Below are 9,003 nucleotides of genomic sequence, written 5' to 3'. Positions count from 1 at the left end.
CATGATGTGTAATACAAAACACATAAAAATCTTTTTGGTTTAAAAAAAATTTATGACCAAAACTAAAAGCACTCATTATACTTAATGAATAAAATGCAAAAACAATGCATGATGGTGCTAAACTAAGCTATAGAGGGTACACAAACAAAAAATATCAATTTCTTAATTAACCCATGAGTACATGTACAAACTAGTACATACTCACACAAAATCAGAAATAGCTTAGTACTTATATAACACATATTATTCAAATTTCTCCACAATGTCAAGCATGTTCTAAATCAAGAGAGATATAATAATTCATGTAATCCTCAAAATAAATAAAATAAGACACAAAATAAAATATTTTTGTCCTTTTGAAAATTTTTAATGTTTTTGGATTTTTTTTAAAATAAAAAAAAAACAACCTAAGAAAATAAAATAACCAAAAACTAAAAGAAAACATGTCCACAATTAATTGAAAGAATTAAATCAAAGACAAGTAAACAGTACTCACTTTAGAAAATCTTTTCTCATCCATATAGCACAAGCAGAGTATATTTGAGGAATTACACCAATCTTCTGAGAAAAACTGAAATCTTGCAATTTCCTTTCACAAGCCAGCGAGCTTAAATTTTTCAAAAGCATATGAAACAATTTATTTGGACTTATGGCAGGAGAAATATCATCACATATCTTAGATTGAAATACAGAAATTTTAAATTTCAATTTTTGACATTTAGGACAAATGTGACCGGAGACACCACAAAAGTGACAAACATGAACAAATTTAAGAACATTAGTATTCCTAACAGCAAATCTAGTCTTAGATTTTGGTTTTTGCCACAACAAAGAACAATTTGATCTAATATGACCAACAACACCACAAAGGTGACAAGTAGGCACAAAAACAGATTTCTTTTGCACACTTGCAGTATGTTTAGACATAGGTTTAGGAACTTCAGCGTCTACATCAGAACTTTTACCTTTATCTAACCTAGCAAAATAAGTCTTTTCTTTATTATTCCTCTTGAAAGGAGGGATATAAACTTTTTTAGCTTTAGGCTTAAGAGAAATAGAAACACTTCTGTTATCAACAGCAGGCATGGTGCTAGTCAAATTTTCAATTTTAGCTTTAGATTTGTAAGGGTCCTTTTTTGGACGGTACCCAGACCCATGTAAAAACAAGGATCCTGGGCGCTTTATTTTTTGTTTGGTGGACTGGGCTTGGTTCACTGTAGCTAAATGAGGGCTGATTATGAACGAAGTTTTGGGCAAGTCACATAAATCTCCTTAAGGCAAAAATGTAATTCCTCCTAAGCAATAAAATACCATTAGAAGTGTTTTGATGTCATAAAATGACCATTTACCCTTACAAAATAAGTAGAATAAGTATTCATAATATTCACAATAAGAAGGAGATTGAAATAGAATATTTAAGGCTTATCTTTTATTGTGTGAACGTTTAAAAAGAGTTCATTCACTTGGTACCCCGAGCGTACTGTCATGGTACCCCGGGAGTGAAATCGTGGTTCCCAGGGATACTAGGCCTGTGAAAACCTAGAATACTAATTCTCTAAACTATACTATCTTTCTCCATGCTTATTATGCAATAGAGTTTTGTCATCTCTCTTTACCTCTATAAATCCTGTATAAGAACACACTACACAATATACATATCTTTAAGTAATTGCTAGTTTCTTAGATTAGGATATACATTTTTAATACATAAACATATATATATATATATATATAAATGAATTTCATAAGAATGATTCAGCCACGAGAATCCTGGCCCCAATTCTCACAAACTTAGTGCTTTTACACAAGACTTGTGGGATTTGGAACTCAAGTTCAAGTGACTTTGCTTGGGCATTACCTTCCAAGATAGTTAGGTAAGGAGGATTTTTGTGGGAGAAAGTGATATCTGATGTATGCATGTTTTTGGCTTATATTTTTTTGGAGGCTAAGTAATGTTTCGAATAATCTCAAGGATATGGGACAAATTCCTACCCCTTGGCTCTCTCTTTTGTTTATTTCTTTCTCTCCCTTGCTGGGCTTCTAAAACTCTAAGAATATGTGTTTTAAACCTCTGAACTTTTCCCCTGAATACCCATTTTTCTCCCATCCGAATCCCTCCTTTCTGCTATGCGTTGTGTTCTTTTTATAGCAGATCTAGTCTGGGACCCCAGGAAAGGATGTGCCAAGTTTGCTAAGTAAAACTACGTCCTCTGTGACCTGAAAAGGTGCATTAGGTAGAGGTTTAGCTTATTTAAGCAATTATAACTCAAAAGGGGCATTTGGTTTTAGCTATAAATGCAAGATTTCTTCTGGGAAAGTCAAAGGAATGGGTAGGTTGTTCAGCGTATTATCATAGCATTGTTGAAAATGACATAGCAAACCTGGTCTGGGACCCCGGAGGAGGACATGCCAGGTTTGCTGGGTAAAACTACGTCCTTTGTGACCTGAAAATGTGCATTGGACAGAGATTTAGCTAATATAGGCAATTATAACTCAAAAGGGACATTTGGCTTTAGCTATAAATGCAAGATTCCTTCTTGAAAAGTTAAATGGAATAGGTGGGCTGCTCGGTGTACTGTGACAGCTTTATTGAAAATGACAATTAAGAGGAAATTGTGGGGAGGTGTCATGCACATGAGAGAACTGAGTTTTCTATTAGTTCATGCATTCCAAGTAAATATATGAACTAAGGAAAAGTTTCGGGATCCTCCTTTCACCAGAAATTTCTCCCCTACCGACCAAACCATTCCTCCCTTACTATCCACTCGGGATTCCACGGGCTTGGACCATGGGTTATAAAGATAATACCTTATTTTTTGCTGGATTTTTTAATGGCTTGTTCTTTGCTGGAAATATGAACATACATAGAGCCTTGATGTTGATTTTTCTTGCTGCATATCCTCTGGCCTAACTGAGATCCTTGCTACATGTCCTCTGGTCTGGCCGAGATCCTTACTGCATGTCCTCTGGTCAGGATCCTTATCTGAGATCCTCTTTTTTTTTTTTTACATTATTTCTTTCTTTTTTCTTCTTTTTTGGGATTTTGGGCCTTCTTAACTTCATGAATTTGGCCTTCTTTTGTTAAGGCCAATGTTCTTTCCTTACTTTTCATGGAATGGGTTTTCTTGTGAAATTTTGGCCCTCAACAAGATTCAACTAACTCTTGTTCCAAGCTTTTCATCTTCTCATCTTGAGAGGAAATTTGATTTCTCAAAAATTTATTCTTTTTATTATATTCATCTAATCTAACAATCAATTCCTCTTTTTCAAGATTAGTCAATTTTAACTCTTCCTTGAATTTCTTAGCAATTTTCATATATTTCAATAATTCTTTACGGAGAGTTTCATAGGCATCAATAAGATAAATGGAAACAATAGTGTCCTTTTTATTCAAATCATCACAATCAAAAACAGTAAGACACTTAAAATTATCCATGATAACAGGGACCAATGATCAACTCTTAGATCAAAGGATCTAACCAATAGAGCTAACTCGCTCTGATACCACTTGTACGTTTTTAGACCCCTCAAACACAAACAGATTAATTTAGTTATTTAGCCAAGTGATTAACTTAGGTAAATTATTCAAATCTAGGTTAACACAAGCAAATCATATAATGTAAAACAATGCGAAAAAATAAAGAACACACGATATGATAACCCAGGAAAATCAAACCGATAAAAACCTGGAGAAGATTTAACATAATTATCTTCAAGGTAAAAAAAGATCCACTATGAAAGAATTAAAATTTACACAATAGCGACTTAAACCACTAACTTACTATTGTTACCTCGAGTAGAAAACTTACTACCACGACCACGTGACAGCTCTGAATCCACAGACTACTTCTTTCTCAAATCCATAGCATCCACAAGTATACCACTTGTATATCTTTAAGCTCTTTATGCAGCAACTGAAACGATCATCAAGCTATCGACATCAATCTTGATCTTGATAACCCTAAATATATATGAAGGCAAACACCTCTAGATTTCACAAGAGATTCACACACACATAGAGCATAAATAACAACAAAAGATGTAGAGAGCTTTTGGGTACAAAACCCTAAATCTACAAAAGAGGCACACTTTTTTCTCTCTTAAAAAACCTTTTAAAAACATGCTTAGGGTTTCCTTTATATACAAGAAGAAATAAATCTGAAATCCTAATCCTTAATAGGCTTGAACTGCTGTTTTGGCCAACTTAAAATTCTGCAGAAAATTCCTAATCTACGATTCTCGATCGATCGAGTCTATTCTTTGATCGATCGAGCTTTGCAGAAATAGAACAGTAATTTCCTGCAATTACTCGATTCCAAACTTACATTAAACCAAACTTTGAGCAAGTCTAAACCTAAACTAAATGTTTTGATCATGGTTTGCCAACACATTACATATTGAAATTCTAATACATTAGTCCCTAAGGTCTTAGAACCTAACGAATTTGAATCAATAACAATTTACCACTCATGATTTGCTATGAAAGTGTTGTGAAAAATATTGTGGATGTTGCACTTCTTTTTTCACAATATCTTTATTTTTAGTCGTGGTTGGTTTCAGTATGATATTTATTATTTTATTTTGACCTATAAGAAATGAGACCCTCAACAATTGTGAAAATATTGTGTGAGTTTGATGTGTTAATATCTTATTATAATGTGAAACAATGCGAGTTGGACAAACTAAACATAATGTAGTAAATCTATTGTAGCTTTATGCATTCATAACAAAAAAAGGCCAGCGAAATAGTGAAAATTAAACAAGTCAAAACTATTGTAGCGAAGCTATTGTAACTTTTCTCATTCACACTTTTTATATATAGATTACAAAATTTGACTAAACCAAAAAAAAAAAAAATCTATAAATACAACAAAATATCATAACATTTTCACAATATCTCTATTTTCAATTGTGGTGGATCTCAGTCTAATATTTTATTATCTTACTTTAATCTATAAGGAACTTACACCTCAATAATTGTGAAAATATTATGATACTAACAAAATATCACGACATTTTCACAATACAATACCTTATTTTTTTAGTTGTGCTAGATCTTGGTATGATATTTTATTTAATTTTATTTTGACTCATAAGGAATTGACACATGCGTTACAACATTTTCATAGTATCTCTATATATACATTGTACTTACAATTTAAATTAATATTGTAAACCCATAAAAATTGACAAATTTTGTATACATTTGCAAAATTTGTACAATATCTACCCTTTTTTTTTTGTAAATGTGTATAATATTTACCACTTATATGTATGTATATACTAGTATTTTTTTTTTTTTTAAGTTGGGGGCAGGAGGGGCGTCGTGTACTGCCCTCCACGTCTAACAATAGCTCCAACCTTGGTCACAGCAAAAATAAATTTTAAAATTTTTGAGTTTGAAAAACTGAATTGATGACCAGTTTTTGGTTAACCCAGTTTCTAGTAGTCGGTCTAGTTTTAAAAACTATAATCATTAGAAAAAAGTTGATATATATATTAGAAAAGAGTTATGATGTTATTGTCTCGAAACTTTTTTTTAACAATTTTTTATTTTTTATATTACAAGGACTATGAACAGAAAGAGTCGTAAACCACTCTATTACGTAAAACAAAAAAAGACAAAAAAAGGAGTTATGATTAGATTGTCTTCTATGGGTTTCCAACATTTTTATAAACTATTTTTTATGCATACATGAATCTATACAAAGAATTATGCAACCAACCGTTTTGTTCTGACATTAATATTTATAGAGAAGGGCTACCAAAATATTGTCTTTGAGAATTGTAACAACTTATTATAAAGACTATGAACAGAAAAGGTCATAAACGACTGTTTTATATAACATATATACAGACCAAGATTGTCTTTTTGTATCATAATACGGTCGTTGGCCTGTATAATTGTTAGATAAAAGAGTCGTCTATGACTTTTCATGTCAAAGACTCAATTTCTTCATACTACGAGATTGGCTTCTATCATGTTATGCATTAGAAAATAAAAAGAGTATGTCTTTTATTAATTTTAACGATTCCCCCCATACGAATGCACTGATGCACATATTTTGCAATTTTATATGAGTTTCCCCATTAGAAACAGATAATTTTCGTGTGAATTGTCTTTTATGAGTTCCCAGTTCCCACATACAATTATAATTTTAATTTCGTAGAAGCATTAACAAGTGCATAGATCTTATGCATCAAATTTGCAACAAAAATCTCAGCTTATGTTCAATAGAATGTCACTATGACAACACCCAGGTAGAAGATACCAACTCAGATCACCCCCTATATCCATTCTTTTTGTTCATAAAAAAAGAAAAAGAAAAAAAAAAGGTGCATAAATCTTATATATGCGTCAAATTTGCGACAAAGATTGGGCTTTCTTTTAATTTGGCATTTTGTATTTGGTGATCTGGTCACTGGGAAGGATGATTAGATTGGTAGAAAATGACATGCCACACACATTTTTCTTCTCTGTCAACAATTATTTTGATGTTCAGACTTTTGTCTTTGAAGGCCAGTATGCTTTGGCACATGAGATTATCATTTCTTGATAGGATTGGAACTTTTATTCTTTACCCACCATTTGATAGATAACATAGTCTGAACTACAAAGGAGTTGCATATGTAAAGTATTAACTATTAATGCTATCCAAAAAAAAAAAACGATTAATCGATCCCTATAAAAAAAAAAAAACTATTAATTGATCAGTTTAAACAAAAAACATGAACCATTCAATTTTTTTTTAGGGAACGTGAACCATTCAATTTTTTTCTTTTTTAAGGGAAGGTAAACCATTTTTACCATTTAATTAAAAAGTAGCTCTATTTCAAAAAAGATAATTAAAAACTAGCATTGCTCTGCAAAATTTAGTGTGCGTTTAGCATAGATGAAATTTGCCAGCTTATTTTTGCTATTATTTATGGATGAAGTTACACTTTTTGGTATTATTTATGGGTCATACTATACTATTTTAACTAAATTTGACTTTTATCTACAATGCTTTTTGCACCATGCACAAAGCCACAAACACATGAGGTGCCAATGCATCCACGCTTTGTTTGCTATATATTCTATATATTCTTTCACTTTTTAAAAAAAAAATTACTTACGTCTTTGTTTGGCTTAACGAAAAATATTTTTTATTTGAAAAAAATTATTTTTATATGTTTGGTTGCATTCTTGAAAATGCTATGGAAAATTTCATTTTTATAAATTTCTCACAATTACTCGTCTCCCAAACACATAAATAATGAAAAAGCAAAATTTTAGATAAAAAAATCATGATTAGGGAGTGGTGGTGGAGGTGGCCGGCACTGACCACCAATGGTGGTGGCTAGCCACCGAAGGCCAAGAACGTTAGTAGGGGCGGTGACAATGATGGAGCCAGGAATTTGTTATTAGGATGGCCGAATATACTATGTACTGTATCCATATATATTACGTAGAATAGTCTTAATAAGCACAATTCAATATGCAATACAAGTTTTAAGTTTAATACTATTTTATAACTCAATAGTTTTTAATTTGCTTGTGTACCTAGATTTTCAAATTAAATTACTACTTTTTTTTAGGAGATAAATTACAATCTATTACAATCTCTCTCAATGTTTACAACATGGACATCTAGTGTTCAGATCCCTTATTATTTGTTGTAACTATCTAATTATCAAAAACTTATTAAGTAAAATAATTAAGATTAAAAAAATACCTAAAAGGTTAAAGATTGCAGAATTTAAACAAACAATCATTGAATGTATAAAAAATATAATCAAATAGCATTATTTAATTTATATGATATATTATATATCTGTATCAAATTAAGAATAATTTTTAGATATACAAACAAGATTTCCAAGTCGCCTCTAATACTTGTAATTGAATACTAAATAAATGAACAAGTATATAAACAATTTATGTAAAAGTTATTAAGAATAATTGTTTATATTAATCCAAGCTTAAACTATTTATGTACAACTAAGATGTCTCAAAAAAGATAATTGGTTCATTTAGAGGTGCCCAAACAGGTTGCTAAAAAAAGGAAATTCTGCATATTCTTGCAGATCCATCAATTACTGTTTATTTCCAAATTTTCTTTAGACATTCCACGTGCTCCCTGTACAAAAGGAAATGGGATGTTTGATTATTTATATTTATAATGCAAAGTCAGGACATCACCGTGCTATGCATTATAAATAGAGAAATGATATGTCCACAACATTTTTACAACATTTTTTATAAATATTTATCATGCTGAGAAATAATCAAGCGTCCCATTTCTTTTTGTACAGGGATCACGTGGAATGTCTAAAGAAAATATGGAAATAAACCGTAATTGGTGGAAGTGCAAGAATATGCAGAATTTCCTTTGTTAAAAAAAAGAAAAAAAAAAAGAAAGGGAGCAACCTGTTTGGGCACCTGGTTAAAGGGCTGTTAATGAACCAATACTTTTTTTTTTGTTTTCTTTTTGAGATATCATACTTGTATATAAATAGTTTATTAAGCTTGGATTGATATAAACAATTATTCTTAATTACAAGTGTTATTTGATTTTAAGTACATAAATAGTTTAAGCTTGGTTCTTTTATATAAACAATTTCCAGTTGACCAACATGTTAGGTCACCTCTAACATTTATAATTAAATATAATTTTTTTTTAAATCAATATCTGTTGAACCAAGCACAACCTTAAATAAAAAGAAAATTAACTTGGTAATTTAACCCCAAAAAGAAATGCAGTCAATAAAATGCATTTTTTTTTTCATTAACACAATAAGCATTTATTTTTGAACAAAATCCATTTATTTCTAAAACGTGTCAAGTATTTTTCACCTTTCGTACATGTCCCACTTGGCGTAAGGTAAAAAAAAAAAAAAAGTGTGGCACAGTAAAACAACAATGTAACACATAAATATGCACTTTATCGCAACTGTTTTATGTGATAAATTAAGTGATAGGAAAAAAATAATGAGCTTATATTATAGTGATGACAAATAATT

The sequence above is a fragment of the Castanea sativa genome, chromosome 4 (assembly GCF_040712315.1).
Source record: "Castanea sativa cultivar Marrone di Chiusa Pesio chromosome 4, ASM4071231v1".
NCBI classification, from domain to species: Eukaryota; Viridiplantae; Streptophyta; class Magnoliopsida; order Fagales; family Fagaceae; genus Castanea; species Castanea sativa.
This window is presented reverse-complemented; position numbering follows the sequence as displayed.